This window comes from Meleagris gallopavo, chromosome 4 (genome assembly GCF_000146605.3).
Source record: "Meleagris gallopavo isolate NT-WF06-2002-E0010 breed Aviagen turkey brand Nicholas breeding stock chromosome 4, Turkey_5.1, whole genome shotgun sequence".
Lineage (NCBI taxonomy): Eukaryota > Metazoa > Chordata > Aves > Galliformes > Phasianidae > Meleagris > Meleagris gallopavo.
Window position 1 is genome coordinate 62229042 of NC_015014.2, and position 20593 is coordinate 62249634.

Below are 20593 nucleotides of genomic sequence, written 5' to 3' on the forward strand. Positions count from 1 at the left end.
CTACTTGCACCACAGGGGCAATTATTAAAAGGGGGAGGAATGGTAATACCACAAGGAATTGGCACATGGTCCTCAGAAATTGTGAAACACGCTCTGATTCTCATCACAAAGGGGACCCTAATTATATCATTTTGGCAGATCAGAGGCCCCCTCCCCAACCCCCTTGGAATAATTATTCAACTGTCAGCATAAGGCTAAAGAGTGTGGTATAAAAGGCCTGGTTGTGCCCCTGTCAAAATGGAATTTTTGAGACAGGACAGGAAAATGGCATATATTTCACTGTGGAGGCTGGATCTGCCTATTTTAGTGTCAATTAAACACCTATTCTACTCCCCCTGAGATTCTCAGCCTGCCAGGATGACCAAAGGAGGCAGAAGCAGCATGGGTTTCAGTGCCACTGAAGAATTATCAAGACATCTTGTTCTTCAATGACATTAATGACAGACTTCTGAATATCTTTTTCAAAGGAAGCTGTACAGGACATTGAAAACTAGGGACTCTGTGCTGTGATTAAAAACTGCATCAACGTTGTGACTACAATTATGAACCATACTGTAAAGGAAACCTTGTCCTCTGTATGCTCAGTCAATTGTTCATGCTGTGAAGGGGTGGAGTGTAAGGGAACTAACGGTCATGACCTGAACACCTGCTTCTGATGGAGCACCTGATGAAGGGGAGTGGGTAGCCTTGGGAACACAGGTGCAAGCAATTGCCTGTGCGATCCCTAACCTCATTTAAGGGTTCTCAGCCAAGGGAGGAGATCTCCACTTAATGATTGTTTCCTTTGGAAATTTTTCAGTGAGCTCTTCTTCTTAGAAATGGGTAAGCTATTCCTTTTTAATTACTGAATTGTGACCTGTAGCTTTCTTGGGTGATCGTAAAACTGATTAGTGGCATCTATATTTTCTGTGTTGTACAATACAGAAGTTGAAAAGACCACCAAGATTGTCTAGTCCACCTGTGATGACAAACCTAGTTGAAAAAAGTATGTTTTCAAAAACAGTTTGTGGCTTAAGAGGTTGTGTGACTGCTTTGAATGGGCAAGGATCCCATCCAGTAAAAGTGGTAGCCATTGGCTTTTTGTGGGAGTTTAAGAGCCAGAATTGTATTTGCTTAAGTAAATATCTTGGTTGCATTGCTGGTAGCTAGCACTGAAGCTGGGAGGAGCTGTTGAGCTTTCTTGAGTCCTCTCATCTCAGGAGCAAGCTGCAGACACCCTGCTCTTCCTAGCTCCTTTTCTTTTTTCTGGGCAGGCCCTTTGGCAGCAGCACCTCCAGGTCTGCCTCACTCCTGCCACTGCCTTCTCTCTTCTCAGCCAGACCAGCCCCAGTAAGCAGAAAGTCAGGGAATGTGTGGTGAGGACTGGCTACCAAGCAAAGTGGGTCAGTGCAAGCTCTGCTGCAGAAGTCAATTCTGGAGGGAGAGAAGTGCCCCAGAAAGGAATGCAGGGGTGTGAGTAGTGGCCCTTCTTCAGGTGAGAGCTGATGGGAGGGCCTTTGATATTAATGAAATCTTGGATTGAAGAAACCAGTCTAGAAAACTGCCTGTGGGGAGGAGTGTAAAGACTGTGAGGATCTGGAGGGGTTTGTGCACTACAGAGCCTGAAGCTGATAAGCGGAGCTTTGAACAGAGAAAGGAGAAAGCTGTAACTGAGATGAAAGAGGGATTTTTAAATAAAAGAAAACAACTTGTCACATAACCAGACAGTTAAAGGAGTGAAATTCTTGCCTCTGATAGGCTTCTCCTGTCTCTCAACCAAGAAAAACCTTATGTCAGCAGCAAGCGTTGAACAAATGGAATGAGGAACAGGTAAAGCATCAATCATCTTTATTAAACGATACTGAATGTCCACAGTTCTTAACTAGCCCCAGCTATACTTGCTGCTAGGTTAACACAAACACTAATCTACCTTCATTTGAGCATGCGTTGTTAACTAGGCAGCTTTTCCTTCCCTGATGAGAAGTCTGACAGAAATAGGCAGGTGTGTGGGGACCAGAAGAGAGCCTCCCACTGAGGTACCAGAGCAGCAGGAAAGGCAGAATGACTCAGGTAGCAGAAAGACCCCATCACACTTGCCACTTATTTTGCTGGATGTTGCCTCCTTCTGGCTGCACCAAGTGCAACAAGAGAAATGGAGCCCCAGAAAGGGGGAGTGGTGGTGTTTGTGTCTCCTTAACTGTGTGTGTGTCTTCATCTGCTCAACACTTAAATCAGTTACAACACCTGTCGACTGGCAATAAATATTTCTCAGCTGATAGCTAGGTCACGTGCTGCAGAAAGATGTGAGCTGATTCTAAGAAGCCTTTCTGAGGCACCTACTGCTATCATGCTCATCTTGATATGGCCTTGTTGAGCTGGCTAAGTCACTATGCTTCAATTCATTAATTAAAAAACATAGGATAATAAGTTTTCATGGAATTCAGGAGTTCAGATTTCTTTTGTTAGCAACAAGTCTTAGCATATGCAGATTTTTCCCATAATAAGCACTTTGCTGTTCTAATAGACATTGATTACTTCAAAAGAGAGCCTAGATTTGCACTCCAGAGCAGTTTGGTTTTGTGGTTTCTTCTTTTCCTTCATGTTTTATTGTAGTTAGAGAGACAAAAGAAACGTTATTCTGTTAAAAATGGGCTTTGTTCTTGTAGGATAATCACTTCCTTAAACTTATTACTTTTTAAACAGGTATTTTTTACAAAGAAATTGACTTTTTTTCTTTTGTATCCTGTGTGCTTCTTCATTCTTTCCCAACGCTTGTTTTCATAGAATTGTTTGAGTTTCAAGGGGCCTCTAAACGTAATCTAGTCCAACTCGCCTGCAATGAACAGGAACACCTACAGCTTGACCAGGATGCTCAGAGCCCTGTCCAGCCTGACCTTAATTTTTTTCTGTGGATGGGACATCCACCGCCTCTCTGGGCAACCTGTTTGAGTGCCTCATTGGTTTTGCAACATTCAGATGATCCAGAAACAGGATTTTTTTTAAATTAAAAAGTGAAATTTCATAGCATAGATAATAAACTACTGTAAGAAAGTAATAAAAGAGCCTTTAATGTAAAATTCAGATTTGCGTGCCTAAGGGGAAAATATTCTATAACACTTTCAAGAGCTCTTAAAAGCAGAAGAGAATGTGTTTAATTCAATTGGAAGATACGACTCTTGCCCTCAATGGCCATTTCCTAAATGTCACTGAGATCTCAAAGGGCTTGAGTTGAATAGTTGTTCTTGAACTTTTACCCTGAAACAAATGAGTTAGGTTGAGCTGACATACATAATCCCACAAGGGGCCAATGGAACAGCTGAAAAAAAATGGAAATGGAAATTATGGGTTTATACAATTAAACATAATATAAGCTGCTTTGTCTCTTCCTTGAGTTCCTGTCTTTGGTTAAAACACTGTTTTGTTCTGCTATAAGCTCTGGCCTGTACAGCTATGATGCAAAGAAAAGGAAAGAAGAAATTCAACTGTGAAAGTAAGCTAGACAGTCTGAAGGATACAGCTATATGAGGGTGTATACTAGTTTTCTTCGTGTCAGAATAAAAACTGAGGAGAAGACAATACCTCTTGTGCAAGAGGATATTGTTCTACAGAAGCTGTTTAAATGGATCACTTTGTGTTTGGTCATTTGTTTTAGCAAAAACCCAGGGAGCTTTGAAACATAGAGTTGAACTTGCAGGAGAATCTATAGCTTTTTACAAAATAGATTATAGTAGTGTCTTCCATTGTTTCTTTGTACTTCAGTTTAAGAATGTCACATAAATCACAGGAGATGAAGCTAATTCTCTTCCCTTTTCAAATTCCTCCTAGATTTAACCTAAATATAGCTCGCAAATTACTGGGCTAACGGATATGCAAAGATAATCTTTTTTTATCTTTCTAAAAATATTTTTTCTTGTTGTTCAGTTTTGTAACTAAAATATAACTTTAGGTCAAAGGGGATCTCTGAGTGTTCATTTGGCTGGAATATTTTTGGGGGTAGGAGGAGAGAAGGTATGGCTCTCAGTATGCTGTTTTCTATAATGATTTATACAACTTGTAAAACTTGTTGGGAATGTTCAGAAACTTAGTTTCATAGAATCACCAAGGTTGGAAAAGACCTCCAAGATCATCCAGTCCGATCACCCACCTACCACCAACACAACCCCATTAAACCATGTCCCTCAGTACATCTGAACACTCCTTGAACACCTCCAGGGATGGTGACCTCACCACTTCCCTGAGCAGTCTGTTCCAGCACCTTACCACTCCTTTGGAGAAGAAATGTTTTCTAACATCTATCCTGAACCCTTCCTGGTGCAACTTGAGGCCATTCCCTCTAGTCCTAGCATTAGTTACATGGGAGAAGAGGTCAACTCCTACTTCAGTTACCTGAAAGGATGTTGTAATGTAGATAGCAATAAGGTCTCCCCTGAGCCTTTTCTTCTCCAGGCTGAACAATCCCAGTTCCTTCTGCTGCTCCCCATAAGACTCATGCTCCAGAGCTTTACTAGCTTTGTTTCTGTAAAGGAGTTTGTTTCTCACATTATTTTTTTTTGTAATTGCATATTAAGTCCAAATAACATGGTTTTGTCTTGCCTATTTTTGGTGAGAAACGGTCTGCTAACCAATTTCTTTGCAATATTTCCACTATACTACCTGCAGGAAAACATTGATCACTTTACGAACAGAAAAGTAACTACTGGGAGAGGCTGACAAATTAAACTAGGTCTAATTTCTGTTCTTTGGAAACATTCTTGCTTCATAAGCTATTTTGTTTAAGAGAAAGTAATAATTAAGCTTTAACTCTCCTGAGACTTGATCCTTCTTCATACAAACGAAGACTAACTATATCTGTATAAGTTGGAAAAGAAAAAAGCATGCAAGCTTATTTGTGATGAGCAAAAGCAGCTAGTTGGGGAGGGAATTTGCTTTTTTGCTTTTAATTGCTGCATCTTACTGGAATCGTTAAGTGTCATCTCTTGATTGTCTCTTCTAATACTACATAACAGCAAAGCCTCATGCATCTCTCATACTTCTTGGAATTCTGATCATTGGGTACTCACTGGACTCTCCCCCATTAGCGTTCACTTGCACTGAATTATGCTGGAGAAGAAGTTTTGCCCTGGCAAGAGCATAGCTGGACAAAATGATCATGGGTTATGCTCCTGTTCATGCATTTTTATTGTGGTGCTTACTGTGCCATAGCAATCACCTGTGGATAACAGGTGATGAACCTCAGACTTCCTCTTCAAGTACTGCACTAAGCCACCTGTATCACATAAAAGGCATCTTGAACAGAGTTTTATTTTTTGCACCTGTGATTAGACTGTATGTAAGGCCAAGTTATTCTTCCACTTACCTACAGTTCCATGTGCTATGAAACTAACATATTTCTTGATGCATGAGCTTGTGGATGATTACCAGAATTCTTCAGTTCTGTGGGGTTTAGTTATATCAGTTGAAGCTGCTTCAAGGTTGGAACTTGGCTTTCAAGTCCAGAATGAGTTTTCAGGGCTTTGAGTAAAGTTTCTTAATTAAAGAGATCTCATGAATGTTTTCATTTGCCTGAATGTTGTTTGGGAGAATTAAGATCCATCAGAGTATTAATTATTGATGAGCCTATAGGCAATTACTCGGTATATATTAAAAAAATTAGTCATGGAACTCTTTACAAAAAAAAAAAGTTAATGTTGAAGGGAGGTGGTAGTATATACTTGTTAATTAACTAGTAATGTAACTTGGTCTGATCAAACAGTGTTTAAAGAGAAAGAATATCATGGAAGTGAAACAAGCTGGTGAATATTCACTAAGTAAACACATCCGTGGGGATGTTAGGGCTCAGCTTTGCAGGTAAAGCTGTTTGGCTTACCTTGGGCAGCAGTGTTGTTTTAGACCTGATTACAATACTATGGATCTGACTGATGGCCTCTGCTGGCAATGACAGAGATAGGAGCTTCAGGAAAAACATGTGAAACAGTGTGAAACAAACAATTTGTTTTTCTGCTCTGCCTCTCTAAGGAATTTCTAGTTCTGCTCTGCACCTGTTGTGCTACTTATTGATGGATCTGCCTTCTAAGAAACCAGCTCTTCCTGAAACAATTGATACTTCTGGCCTTTAGTTATGGTTGTGCTTAGTTCAGAAGTGGTTTTCAGTAGCATCATTGAATTCTTTCCAAAACCTCACTCTGGATTAGTAATTGTACAGATAAATTTGCTGGCTTATTTGCATCAATGGGAAGAAATCAAATAATTATTGTGTATTTGACAAGACATAATTACAAGCAACAAGTTCTTTCACAAATATACAGTTGTTTTTTTATTTTCTGTGTATTTCTTGGTTACAAATGTAAAATGTTTTGTATTTAAACAGAATTTAAGATAGGTAGTATTCTTTAGAACAAACTATCAACAGTTTATGAATAAGGGGTTATCTGCCTGATTTTAACACACACAAATTTATTTGAGGCCTGCAACAAGTTTACTTTTATCACTATTAATTTCCAGCTGCTTCAGGTTTTCTTTTTTCAGCAGAAACTTTTCACTTTCCTATGAGCTCAGAAAAATGCAACTTGCTTCCCTCTCTGTCCTTACCAAACAGAGCTCTTGCAAATAAGATCTCTCTGTGGCATATCTGTTGCTTACATTGCAGTGTAGGATGTAAAATTCTACAAATTACATTAATATCAAAAGCTGGGCAGAGAGGGCTTTGTTTTGTTCGTGTATTAGGAAGAGCTGCTCAGTTCCAGAGCCAGAAATTCAGCAGCATGACACCAGAGGCATCAATAATTCAACTGCTTGTTGATAGTCACAGCAGAAGCATTCCCAGGACAAGCTAACAAGTTGATGAGCTCTTTGCTCTCCTTCTGTAGGAAGTGAATTCCAGGAAAGGGCTGCAGGTTTGCTGGCTAGAGTACTTCAGCGTGCACAAATATCTGCAGGACTCCTGCAGACCGTGAGATGCTTTGTGTGCGTGCTACCAAACAGCAATGACTTGATCGTTATTTTTTTAATGTGATCCTGAGTAGAGTTTGATTTTAATTGCCTGCCTGCATACTATGAAACAAACATAAAGGCATTAAAAAAATCTTACTGGAAGGGAATTTTAGAATAGAAAAATCTAACAGTATTTATTCCTCAATGGAAATTAATTCTATATTTTAGAATGTGATTTTTTTTTTTTTTAAACCTTATTTCATGCATTCCGAAGCAAAGAATTCACTTGATCTCCCTGGGTAATATTTCATATAGTAGAATATGAGTCCCTCAGTGAACTCAAGCTACACACAGTGAATGGCCAAATGCTTGAGCTACCATTTGTCCAAATCCCTTTTCTCTGGCTGTTCATCAGCACCTACTTGCTTGTAGTCTTCTAGAAGGGTTATGCTTTTATGCCAAAGTAATTTTTTTTTTTTAAGAACTTTGCAGATGAATTTATTTTACTGAAGTTTAAAACAAAATACAACCCTGTTTGTCATGGAGATTAACCTCAGAACTTACCGAGTGAATAAGGAGTTCAGTTTGGTATGTAGAGAACTTGGCTGTTTTAGTTGGGCACTTCAGATATGCTCAACTCAAGATGAGGAATGGAGCTGATAGGTTTCCATAGTTGTTATATTATGAACAATTCTGATTAGCTGGCTCAAACTACTGATGTAAAAAGGTGTAACAGGTGCTTACAAAAGAAGAGGCAGGAGCTGACAGATGATCTCTATGAGACCACACAATTGCTAGTAACACTGCTTTTCACGTATGTGTTTTGGTATTACATTGTTCTGTCTCAAAACAGAAATCCAGTGGATTGAAAGGCAGATTTCCTTGGTATACAGGATGTTTTCTGTTAGTTTTGATAGGTCTTGGTATTTATGAAGATGACAAGACCAGCAGGAACATTAGATTACAAGGGTAACTCTGAAAAGGTCAGCAGGTCTGACACACAATTTGTCTTGCTCAATTAAGCTCCGTATTGATATCCTGTCTGACTGGTATAAATGATATGTGGGAAATTATTGTATGGGGTCTTTTTTTTTTTGTGGTCAACAGGGTTAAAAAAAAAAATAATCAGACCACTGAACAACTCTAATGACAAAACTGAAACATTTAAGCTACACTATGTGATCCCTTGTTGGCTTTGATCATTGGCTCTTGTAGCCTGCTTGATTTGAGAATTTAACTGGCAAAAGAAGTGTCCAGCTGTGACATGCGTAAAGCAATTAAGAAATGTTTTATTTTCATTACTTAACTGAATAGACAGATAGCTAGAATTAATCAGAAATGCATTAGGCATACTCACTGCATCTTTCTTAATCTAATGCCTGTTACTATGATTCAGCATCATATGGTAGAAATCAATATATTGTATAATCTAGCAAAATGTTTGCTCCACCTATTTCCTGTGTTTGCTATTCAGAAGAATATAAAGAACAGCTGTCTATATCAATTTGCTAGGAGAACTGAAGGGAGGATAAGTGCATTAAATTTCAATAAAATAGCTCCAAGCAGCAAATAATTCAGGGGAATTAGAGTTTCAAATCTAATCCATTTCAATTATCCATTGTGGTTTACCAATATCCAAGGATTTCCTGTGTTTCCTGTAACTTCATGTTCCAACAACCTTGAACTTAAATGGGAAAGAATGAGAGACTGGGAGATAATTTTCTTTATTTGGTCACAGTAACCTACCTGATTATTTTGTGAAATGGACCTTCTTAATCTTAATGAAACTGAAATACTCACTTATAATTCCACAGTGCAAAAGAACATTACAGAAATTGGAATAATACTTCCAGCTAGTCCAACTGCTGCTAGGGAGCATCGAAGATTCATAGAACTGTTAAGGTTGGGAAAAGACCATTAAGATCTTTCAGTCCAAGCATCAACCCATCACCACCAATGCCTATTAGGCCAGTTCCCTCAGTGACACAGCTCAACATTTCTTGATCGCTTCTAGGGACAGTGACTCCACCACTTTCCTGGGCAGCCTGTTCCAATGCCTCTTTCTGAGGAGAAGTTTTTCCTTAAATCCAACCTGAACCTCCCCCGGCAGAACTTAAAACCATTAGCTCTCGTCCTATCATTGTTACCTGTCAGAAGAGGCTGATCTCCACTTTGTAAAAACCTTTCAGGTGGCTATGAAGAGTGATAAGGTCTCTGCAACTAATATTTGGAACAACAATGTTTCTTAAATCTTTCAATAGTTAATTAAAATTAATGTATGAAGCTTCTTCCATTGACTATTTACTTCTATAATGCTATTGAATGTTTTTCTCAATCACCTTTTTTTAACATTCATTTTAGTGTCTTTTCTGGTGGGTGAAATATTGAATTTATCAACGAATTGAAACTTACATGCTTATTATGACTTTATATTTCTGTAACGATTAAAATTTTTAAAGAAGTTTTTAAATATTTAAGAATTTTTGTTTTCTACCAAACCACTTTTAATCTCAAGTAACTTGCCTCACTCGAGTTTGGCTCTCAAGAGCAATAAAGAAGCTTGTCTGTCAGGGGAAATGATTTCACAGTAAATGATGGAAGATTAAAACTGGATATAAAGAATGTATATATTTTTTTTTATGATAAGGATAGTGAGGTACTGGAGCAAGCTGTCCAACAAAGTGGTGGAAGCCCTGTCCCTGGAGACTTTTAAGGTCAGGCTGGATGGGGTTCTGAGCAACCTGATGGACCTGTAGGTGTCCCTGTTCATTGCCAGAGAGTTGAACCAGATGACCTTTAAGGGCTCAGATATTCTATGATGTAATTCTATGAAAAGTATTGTACCTCTTTCTGAGAATAGAGGCTTGCCTGTTAGTGGCAAGTGGTGGAATTATATAGCAAATAAACAAGGATAGTAAATCTTAGATCAGGTTAAATGTGATTCTGCTTCCCTCACTGGTAATTGGCTGTAGATATTTCTTGCCTTTTGTATTAGGAACTCAGAAAGACATTGATTACTTGTGCTGCATATGATCGTTTAATGTACGTTTATGGCCTATATCCCTTTGTAATTGAAAATTACACAATGCTTATTAAATTCTTCTCACATTATAGTTGCCACTGCACTAATTGCCTCATACGAGGAAGAGTCTCTCTGAATATAATATAGCAGATCAAGTCTGTGGTTTTAATCAGTCTTGAGATATGAATCGGGTATCCCGAGGAGGACCACTAAGATAATCAGAGGGCTGGAGCACCTCTACTATGAAGGAAGGTTGAGGAAACTGGGCTTGTTTAGCTTGGAGAAAAGAAGGCTCCGGGGAGAGCTCACTGTGGCCTTCCATACTTGAAGGGAGCATATAAACAGGAGGGAGAATGACTGTTTATGAGGGTGGATAGTGATAGGATAAGGGGGAATAGTTTTAAACTGAGGCAGGGGAGATTTAGGTTAGACATTAAGGGGAAGTTCTTCACACAGAAAATGGTGACCCACTGGAACAGGTTGCCCAAGGAAGTTGTGGATGCCCCATCCTTGGAGGTATTCAAGGCCAGGCTGGATGTGGTAGTAACTTGATGTAATGACAAAATTCCAGTTTTAAAATAAAGAAAAATAAGTGACAAAACCTTGCCCTTATAGGCTCTGCATTTGATATAAATAAAATCTCTGTTCTACTGACACTAAGCACCTCCAAGTTTAATCTGAGTTACCTGTAACCAAAGTTACAACAGTGGTCAAGTATATATGGCAGCACTTTCTGAAGGACATTTTAGACTCAAAACTGTATTAGATTCTTATCATTACAATGATGTAGCAGACGATAAACCTTTGGTCAACGTGGAATCCAAGAGAAGAGTAATTAGTATTTCTTATTGTCTTGCTCTTTCTGCTTACACCATCTACTCTTAAATGTGCTATTTTCTGGTAACTCTGCTTGTGCATATATTAGTAGTCAAATATATTTGGCACCTTCAAACCTTTAAAATAGGAGATTTTCTAATATTTTCTCTTTCTAAGAAAATATCTCTTCTTGCATTGACAATTACCCCTTAATGATGATAAACATGATGATAAACGTGTATCTAAATGATGCAGCACCTTAATTAAATTAATAAGTATTTAATGTACAGAATTGCATATGGATTTTTTTAAGTAACTTCTAAAGCAGGAGATAATTCACTTCCTCTGGAATAGAGGCGTTCCTCGGCAGAAGGACTTATTTTGTTGCTTGATTGGTAGCTTACTTCTTGGAGTACTGTTGAGCAGTGAGTTAGTCATGGGCAACGACTAAGTAACACAAAGGCTTATACACGTGTGCTTACACACAGATGTAAGCACTAGATTGCAATTACCAGTACTGTTCAGTTTGTTAGCATGACCTCTGGTATCCTTCTGGGGTCTGTAACACTGGCCCAGTATGCCATCAGAGTGACTTACACATGTGAATCTTCTTCACTAATGAGTTTCAAATATGAGTACACCAATATGCATTCAAAAAGCTATGGATGAGTGACAGCACAGACTTTGTGACTCAGGAGCAAAGACTTTTTCTTCTCTACCACTGCCTTCCTCCTTTGCATGTTGTTGGTGCGCACCTCACAAACCTGATGAACAATACACAACTCAGAGGTACATGTACCCCTGGGCAATGGAAGACAATTACTGATTGTGCCTATCTCTACAGAGTGCTCTGTTTGACTCCAAAGAGAGAATTATTTTGGATTCCTGTATTGTCTCCTTAAGTGTGTGAGTAATGGACTAGAGAGAAAGGACCAACCCACTGGAGGACAGTCTGTCACCAGCACTGATGCTGTCACCTGATGGCAGACTCCTGAGCATAGCTGTAGGGGAAAAACATTGCTGTTTCTGGGCTTGCTCTCCAGGTTGAAAGGATCTCCAGATACTGACAGGAGGGGAATAGCTCCTGGCTCTGTTCAAGGAACAGTTCTCAGGGAATCACAAAGAATGCACTGCTCATATAGACACAGACCACATCTCTGACAGGACCAGTTCCAGGCTGTTCTGGGAGACAAAGAGGTTTGATTAGGGGAAGGTGAGATATCTCCTGTGATGTAAGAGGTTTGCCTGGCTGTGTAGTGTAAATATGAACTGAAGATCCAGACTGCTGAAATAGCAACTAGGAAGAATGGAATATGTCCCTTTTGCTTATGTACCTGTCCCCATGCATACTTGGATGATATCTACTTAATAAAAGTAAAACAAACAAACCAAAAAACCTAAATGTGTGGGTATTTTTTTTTTCACTTTCATTGCTGAATTTTTTTTTTATTAGAGATCTGCAAAGAGGGGATGCGAAAAGCTAAAAACTGCGTCATAGCCTTTCAACAGTGAAGTTGCAGAGATTGTTGCTGGCAGGATTCTAGCAATCACTTGCATGGGAAGTGTGAGTAGGGGGTGGTAGCAGGTTGTGTGTGGAGAGTAGGAAAAAAGAGATGTGAATGTAGACCCTTAATTATTACAGTGATCAGCATGACTCTTAAAAAAGAAGAGTTAACAGTTGGAACTACAGGAAGGCAAGGCACAGGCAAAAGAAGAGCAGTGCTTGTTTGGTGATGGAAGGGGTAAATACTACAAAGTGTTTGTGAGGGTTTTAGTAGAAACAAGTCTCATCCAAATCACCAATGCTAGTCCTGAAATTAGAAGACATAGACAAGTATGCAAGGCTGTCTGTGTCAATGAGGCCAGGTAGGATATGTGGGAAGTGGAAAGTCCACTCCTGCTGTGATATCTGCCTTGCATGAGAATGCTGATGAGTAATTTGGATTGTGTAGAAGGTAATGATGATAAGACCACTGCTGATAGCATGGCTTTCTAGGCTTTTCCCTCAGTATTCACCACCTTGCAGTCAACCAGCTGGGCACATGCTCCACTGAAACAGTGGTTGTAGCAAATAAGCTCTATGACCAATTACTGGAGAGGGAACGCAATGTTTTGTGTGTTATAGTGTACAGGAAATGTTCTCAGCAACAACCTGTAATTCTAGGCAGAATGTCCTTCCTATTCAATCCCAACAAGGAGCAGTGCTATTGACCCAAATAACTCCAGCTGCAGATGAAACCAACATGCTGCAAAGTCCCAGCTGAGGGCAGCCTGTCTGGATCCAGCCTGAAGAAGGAGGCAGGAATAGAAAGAGGCTGTAGAAGATACCTAAAGATGTCTGGCAAACTTAAAGAGAGAATGCAGAAATAGCCGTAATATCCATGGCAGATGGTAGGATGTTGTCACACTTGGTGCCCAGCACAGATTTCTAGCCTACAAGCACAGAACAAGGTGTAATGAATGATTTCATGCCCTGCCATCTGCTTTATCGATGGACCATGGGGATTGTAACCACCTGTGGAGCTTTGCAGATTAATAAGGGCAAAATACATCTGAATTTCTCTGAGCCTGGTCTGGCTACCAATAATTTGCAACTTGGACATAATGACAGTGTTTTGGGGATCACTTTTAGCTGTGTGGATATGAATCAATCTGTGCCATTTGGCCCTGGAGCCTAATGAATTGTCTTTGGCATTTTTTTTTTAACCAATATAGATAAATTTGTCTGGGTTTGTGGAGTTTTTACCTTTTCTTCAGCTGGATCTCTAATTTTCCATGTGTAGAGCTCTAACTGCATGTCTTTGAGAAAATGTAGAAAGCTGTTGAAGTTATAGGAAAAGGAATTTGTAGCGTTATTGACTTGTCAGTTTAACTTCAGTTAAGAAAATTCTGGAAAGGAAAAAATCAAACCATCTGTAAACTCCTGGAAAATCATCAAAGCAATGACTAGCTACTGACATGGTTCATTTGTTCAACACAGTTCCCTTCTGTGACAGAGTGGATAAAGCAGAAGCATTAGATATCACATTTTGAGATTAGTAGGGCTTTTGCTACTCCCTTGCACAATTCTTCTACAAATATGCATATAAATTAAATTACAGGTTGAAATGCCAAACCAGTTGGATGATTATGCCTCAAAAATTAATCTGATATCTCTTCCAATGAAGACATCAAATGAGGTTTCAAAGGGTCTTCTGAGTGAAATAGTGAGCTAGCCTATTCTCTAAAATTTTAAAAGCAAGCTAGGAGCAAGCAGATTAATTTTATTATTGAGATAGTCTTTCGGTCTTGATAAACTCAGAGTACAATCAAGAAATAGAGATTGAATTTAGAGAGGGAAATGTAGGTATTAAGTTCATTTGGGACAATCAATTGAGAAATATGTGATGGTTAATACTGTGTGGTTCAGAAAGCTTCCTGAAAAAGATGGGGAAATGGGGGAATTGGCATGTGATATGAATCAGAAGTCTCATGCTGGATTTTCTGGCACGAGAAAGAAGCAAATGTCACACCAATTAATAAACATTTATGTGGCCTGCAAAATACTGTACTTCCATTATGCTCAATGTTATCAAGGCCATTGCTGTACTGACATGCCAAGTTTTGGGCAGTACGCTTCAGAGAAAATACAGACTATTTGGAGATTTTCCTGAGAAGAGAGGCTGGAAATATTCACTGACTTCAGAATATGTACACTTGGATGAGAGCAGGTTGAATGCAACAGATCTTTTTAACACATAAAAGTTGTGAATCAGTTCATCAAGTCTATGTGACATGCAGGATGATAACCTTTATTAATGGGTTCAGATCATAGGAAGGTTGAGGGTCAGTGTGTATTTTCATTTCCTGTCTTTCCTGAGCTTACGGATAAGGCACTGAAATGCTGTGGGGCACTGTTGGAAGAGTCCTTGGCATCTCTGAGTAAGAGATCTTATAGAAAAGGTAATGCTGAAAAAAGGAACTTAGTGCAGCGTTTTGTTTTATGCAGAGCTAGCTGTCTGCCAACATTCATAACAGTATTGCTAGTTTATTCACAACAAATTGAACACAAATTCTTGGTTTGATAGCAAAGGTCCTCCAGGCTGAATTCCAGTCTGGGTAAGGAACACAAGAGCTTGAGCCAAAAAGAAGAAAATGAAACATGAGAGGAAGTGAGGCTCTAATTCTGTGAAAAGATTAGAACAGTATGTGTTAATACAATTCTAGGAAGCTTTCTGAATGTGTTCACAAGACTCTTGTTTAATCCATTTGGCTTATACATACCAAATTCTCTGTACCATATGAAATTTCTATGCTGGTCTCTTTATACTGAGGCCTTGTTCAGGACTGTATAGACTTTGTGAATGTTGATGCTGCTTTGTGGGGATGATACGGTTCCTCTAAGACTTGATGCAGGAAATTCAAGCTTTGGGAGCATTGCAAAGATATACTTTTTTCCTTCTTTAGGCCTGCTGAAGCATGGCCACATTACCAAGCTTCCTGCTGCTACTGCTCTGCTTGAGGGAAAGCAGAATGGTTCGTGCAGGTAGCGAGAAATCAGCAGCATTTATATTCATTGATTTCACCTCAGCACATGCCTTTGCTGATGCAGTTACTATGGGCTGACCTGACTGAATAGTCTGAGCTGAGACTGTAGGGTACAAACCGTTATCTAATTATTCATTCCCGTTAATTCATCACTTTGCACCAGAAGAGGGGTGTGGGTATCAAGGTTTCATTAGATTTTAACTAGAACAGAGCAGGAGCTTATGAAAGCTTGATGTATTTACGAGAAGCAGCTAATGATGTTCAGAGGTCAGAATTTTATTAGGACGTGCATAGTCAACAAAAGTAATCAGAGACAGAATGCTACTGGTCAAAAACTCTTTCACCTGCACAAGGGCCGTGTTCCCTCCCCCCGTCCATTATTCTCTGGGGAGAAGGAAGAGCAAGAACCATCAGGAGGAAAAGGCTGACTTCTTCAGGGAAGAGAATATGGAGTTAAAAAAGGGACAATGAAGAGAGAAAGGGACTTTAGGAAATGCAGAGAGCTAAATGAGAGCATGCTGAAGTGAAAACCTGGAAATGTATCCAGATTTCTTGCATCTCTGCTATCCTGCAAATGCAGGGGCTTCGAAACCTTGATATCCTGGCAGAGTGTCTATTATTTTTAAATGTCAGAAGCACAAACTTGCGTATAAGCTGGTGGTGTAGCATCACATTCTGCTGCTGTTGCTCACCTTTAGAGAGAATAACCCTTTACTGCCAATTTGCTGGGTGTGTGCTATGGTCCTCCAGGTCACTGAATGGCTCAGTAGATGTTGAAAGAAAAGATTAGCGTCCTACATCATGGACTTCTCTGCACAACATTCTCCCCAGTTTATGCGCTTTTACCACTTTTTCCTGCCTATGTGAGCAAACGTGACTATGCAAATTTGCAGAGCTCAGCTTGCACTAAAAGTCCCACAAAAACTCTCAGCTTTGCAGCCTCAGGGCATTCATGTTTTCATGTAACAAACAAACAATCTATGAAGTCTGTAGAAGATAAACCCAAGCATGTGTTTGGTGTAAACGGTGAGTCTGTTTACTGGAATATGACTCTTCTTTATTGCTTTGACAGAGTGAGTTAGGTGATGTTTATCTTGAAATGCTGACCTTCAAGGGAAGAACATGGGCTTGCACATATCTTCTGTGATAAAAGTAAGAAGAGACCTTGTTTTCTGAAGCTGCTTTCATAGTTGAAGTTCAAAGCATAGGAGGGAGGCTGCTTAAGATTCTAATGTGCTATGGCTTTAAGAAAAATCGTTGTAGTCTTTAAAGGGAAGTTTTAGTGTCATCTGTAGAGTCATCTGCACTGCTTTTAGAGAGCACGTCTTGTAATTGTGTGGCTTTGGTCTAACATTACATGACAGGAATCATGTGGCTACAGTCATGTTCTTTTTGACATGGAAGGAGTTCAGAAGGATGAAAAGCTGGAAAAACTTCAAAGCTGCCTCAAGGTAGGTTCTCCATACATTCTCTACTTAATATTACACTTGCTTAATCTAAGCCTCACTATCCAGCTCTGAGACTTCATTCTTTGGGGGTTTTGTTTTTTTTTGCCTTTGAAGTGGATGCCCCATTTATACCACTATTTCAGACACTTATTGTTTTATGAGTGCTTATAGCCTATCTGAAAAATGAAGGTTCTTTTTACTAGACAGGAAAATTCCAACTTTTGTCAGACTTTTTAGTTTTTTGTAGCAGTGATAGTAGAAAAGAGAATATTTTAACACTTGCTGTGAAGAAACGTCACCTCTTGGAGAGACTGAGCTGCTCTTTTAATTAAAATTTGATTACCTTACAGCACTCCAGGTTTCTCTTGCTTAGTATTAATCTGTGCCATTGAAAAACCATGCACAATTAGCATGTGGCTGAATGCAATAAAAGTGTCTTGAAGCATATTTTTCAGCCAAGTGTCAACAACTCTTTCTATATTGTATTTGCTTTATGTTTGTAACCTCCTAGCTCATGAAGAAGGATAGGAAAGATAATAACAGTAAGCTTTTCCTCCATTATTTCATAGCATCATTAAGGTTGGAAAAGACTTCTAAGGTCATCTAGTCCAATCATCTGCCTATAGGCAATATCGCCCACTAAATCATGTCCATACTATACCTACACTTTCTATGGGAAGTAGGTAAAAATAAAATCCTAGTGAGTAGCTCTACACTCGTATTTTTACTTTAAAATCAAAAGTGTTTTAAGATTGGTTCAGCATCACAGGAGAGGATTATAAGTTTGTAGTTGATGAGGGAGATCCTGAGGGCTTGATATACCTGAGTTTAGACCAACACGCTTACTATCCTTTCTGTTGCAGACCAGCAAGCCTTTACCATCAGTCACATCTTGAAGTTTCTTTTAAAAATCTTTCCAGTGGATTATCAAGTTTTTAATATCAGGAAACCAGGATTTGACTCCTTGTTATAAGGGGCCCTCAAAATCCGTCTTGGACTTCCCTGCTTGCAGCAAGTAATATGGAAAGAAGTAGCCATGCTAACTTGGTAGTTTTCCTCACCTGACTTTTTCTTAGCTTCAGGCTGCTGAGATTCTTCCACTGACTCTAAACAGTGAGTGCCACAGTCACGAGTGAAAAATCTCATGGTTTGTCTCTCATTTTTAAAGAAAGTACTAGAGCCCATCTGTCTCAATACCAGCAATAAGAAAGATGACTGCTGTCCTGCTAGTCAAGCAGTAGTGCATCTCAGCCTCTTTAGGAAGAGATTTTCTAATCTAGGGAACTACTCAAGAGTCGACCTCCTCAAGTCGCTGCGTGTGGCACAGGAATTTTAGTGCATGCTGTCTTTCTGAGCTGGAAGATACTTTAAATCTGCCAAATATTACTTAGCTTAGAGCAAAGCCAGCTACCTCCCTACATCTCTGGAGTACCATATAATTTCTTAAAATCTCCTAATAGTTTTAGCTAGAAAACAAGGAAAGTAGCCAGTCTGTTTCCCATAGCAAAGGATTAAGAAGCTCAGGTATTACTCTGTTGCTCAGATGTGCTCATGGTCATAGTTCAGTCCTTCACCTTGAAGTTTCACCAGACATTTGCACAGGCTGAGTTCACAAAGCAATGCTGGGACGCATCTCGCCTACACTTGGCAGTTTTGAGAGGCAGTAGTAGTTGAGTGGCAAGTTGTTCTGCAAGGAGTCTTTGATCCCCCATCTCATGCAGCAAAAGGGAAACTGCTTGTGATCTCACTCAGAAATTAAATGAGATAACGAAACTTGTTCGAAGTGGCAGTGGGAAACTGAAAGCAGCTGAAAATTAGCAAGGCTATGGAAAGAACTCTGCTTAGCTATTAATCAGAGCAAAAGAAGAAAAAAATTATAGTGACAGATTTTATTTCCTCCCTTTTCAAAGTTAGAAACTTATGTTTAGTCTTAAAGGAAACTTTTTTAGAAGGGAGACTGGACAATTCCATGAAAAGCTAGTGATACTAAACAGAAGCCAGAGAGAAGACGATGAATCTTTATTCATCTTCTAATTGTGAGATTTGGTTACTGACCACAGACTTCATTCCATCTGCTGTTGAAGGATGCATGAATCCATGCATAAACCTATCTCCCAGAATAATAATTTCTTTGAGACCAAGAGGTTGTCTCCCAAGTGAATATACCTGTTTACAGAGTTGTTCTTCCCCTCCAACTCTTAACCCAATGAGTAATTAAGTATCTTATCCTTGAGACGATCAACATAAAATGGAGGATTATTTCTACATGCTCTTGTTATATCTGAAGTGTTCACCAAAGATGAGGCTTGTATATTCAAAGATGGAAATGAATTTGATTGCGTGATATACTAAGCCCTACTGGACTAGTCAATAGAGTTTGGATTTTGTGTTGAGGGACATGGTTTAGTGAGTGCTATTACTGATAGGTGGATGGTTGGACTGGATGATCCTGAACGTCTTTTCCAACTTTGATGATTCTGGGATTCTGAGTCCAACATCCTACTGGGGTGGAAACGCTGAACCACAAAAGATGTTCTGAACAAACCTGAGTATAATGATAATAGGACTAGGTGTCTTTTGTTACTCTGACTGTGGTTTGTTTACCCTTTTTAAAAATTTTCTCCCTACAGATGATAGTTGACTGAGAGAAGTGACTTTCCTGGAGTGATACTGGATAAAAGAATTTTTGTTTGGGATTGCTTGGTTTGTCTTAAGCCAATGTCTTTCTGCAATGGGCAAAATTCTTTGAGTATGTATTTCTAAATTTATTTTCATGTTTATGAACTTGAAATGCTTGCTTTCCTTTCAAATGCTTCGCTTCCATGAAAAAATCTTTCTATAAACAATAATTTGCAGAATTCTCTGCCTAAATGTGATGAAAGTGGCTGCAGAGATGGACAAAAAAAAAAAAAAGTATCTTTCTCTTTATGAATAAACATACATAATTATTTGAACTGCTCAAACAGACACTGTTTTTCCTTGTTTTGCCTTGCAGCTTTTGAAATTAGTTTCATTATTTGTTGTATTCCCGCTGAGTCTAGAATTTTCTAACATGGAAACAGGAGAGAGGGAAAGGAGTCTAGAAAGTTAGTGAATGCTTTCATATGAAAATATATTGTGAAAATAGGCTTCTTGTAAAGTATAGCATTAAAACAAGAACTCTGGACCTGTCAGCCAACTGTGTTAGGACTTCCCTTTCCTAGAACTCCCTTTATTAATTTTCTTGGTTGTGAAATAAGAAACTGAACATAATTTTCAAATAGTGTTCAGTATCATGGTTTTATGTAAAAACATTACATTTTCAGTTCTCTTTTTCCTTCTTAATGAGCCTGTTTTCTGACAGGCATGCACTGAACAGGCACCTCTTAGTGAGCTGTAGTAATAGCCTGCAAATCTTTTCACTGAAATGTGAAATTTTGATCAGAAATTATTGGTATGTGTGTTTTTTTTTTTTTTTTCCCCTTCCCCTAACTACTTTGTCCCCATTCTAATTTTTCACTACCCTTATTTATTCTGGCTTTCACCATAACTCTACTATGAGCTGTGTCATCAGTATGGCATTTTTTTTCCCCTGCCTCATGTCTCTCCTCTGTTTACTTCACAGAACTGAACCAGACCAATATTGATCTGAACATCTGTTCACTGCTATGCTTACTGGCAACATTTTCCCATGAAAAAACTGCTGTTACATTTTCTCTGTCTTTTAACCAGTTCCTAATCTATAACAGGGTTTCTCTGTCTCTTAACCAGTTCCTAATCTATACTCTAACCAGTTACAATACTTCTCCCTTCTCAATTTTCTTTAGTATTTCTGTCCAGAAGTAGCCTTGTGTGCTTGGAAACTTCTGACTAGTAATGTCTTTCAGAGATC

The 20593-nt window shown here is 39.0% G+C and overlaps 1 long non-coding RNA gene across 1 annotated transcript; it reads left to right on the forward strand.

Annotated features, from left to right (window-relative positions):
* Positions 1-429: 429 nt before the first annotated feature.
* Positions 430-19619, forward strand: LOC104910863. The gene is made up of 3 exons (XR_793478.2): positions 430-822; positions 16639-16725; positions 19353-19619. It is a non-coding gene; the product is annotated as an uncharacterized LOC104910863 (long non-coding RNA).
* Positions 19620-20593: the final 974 nt, after the last annotated feature.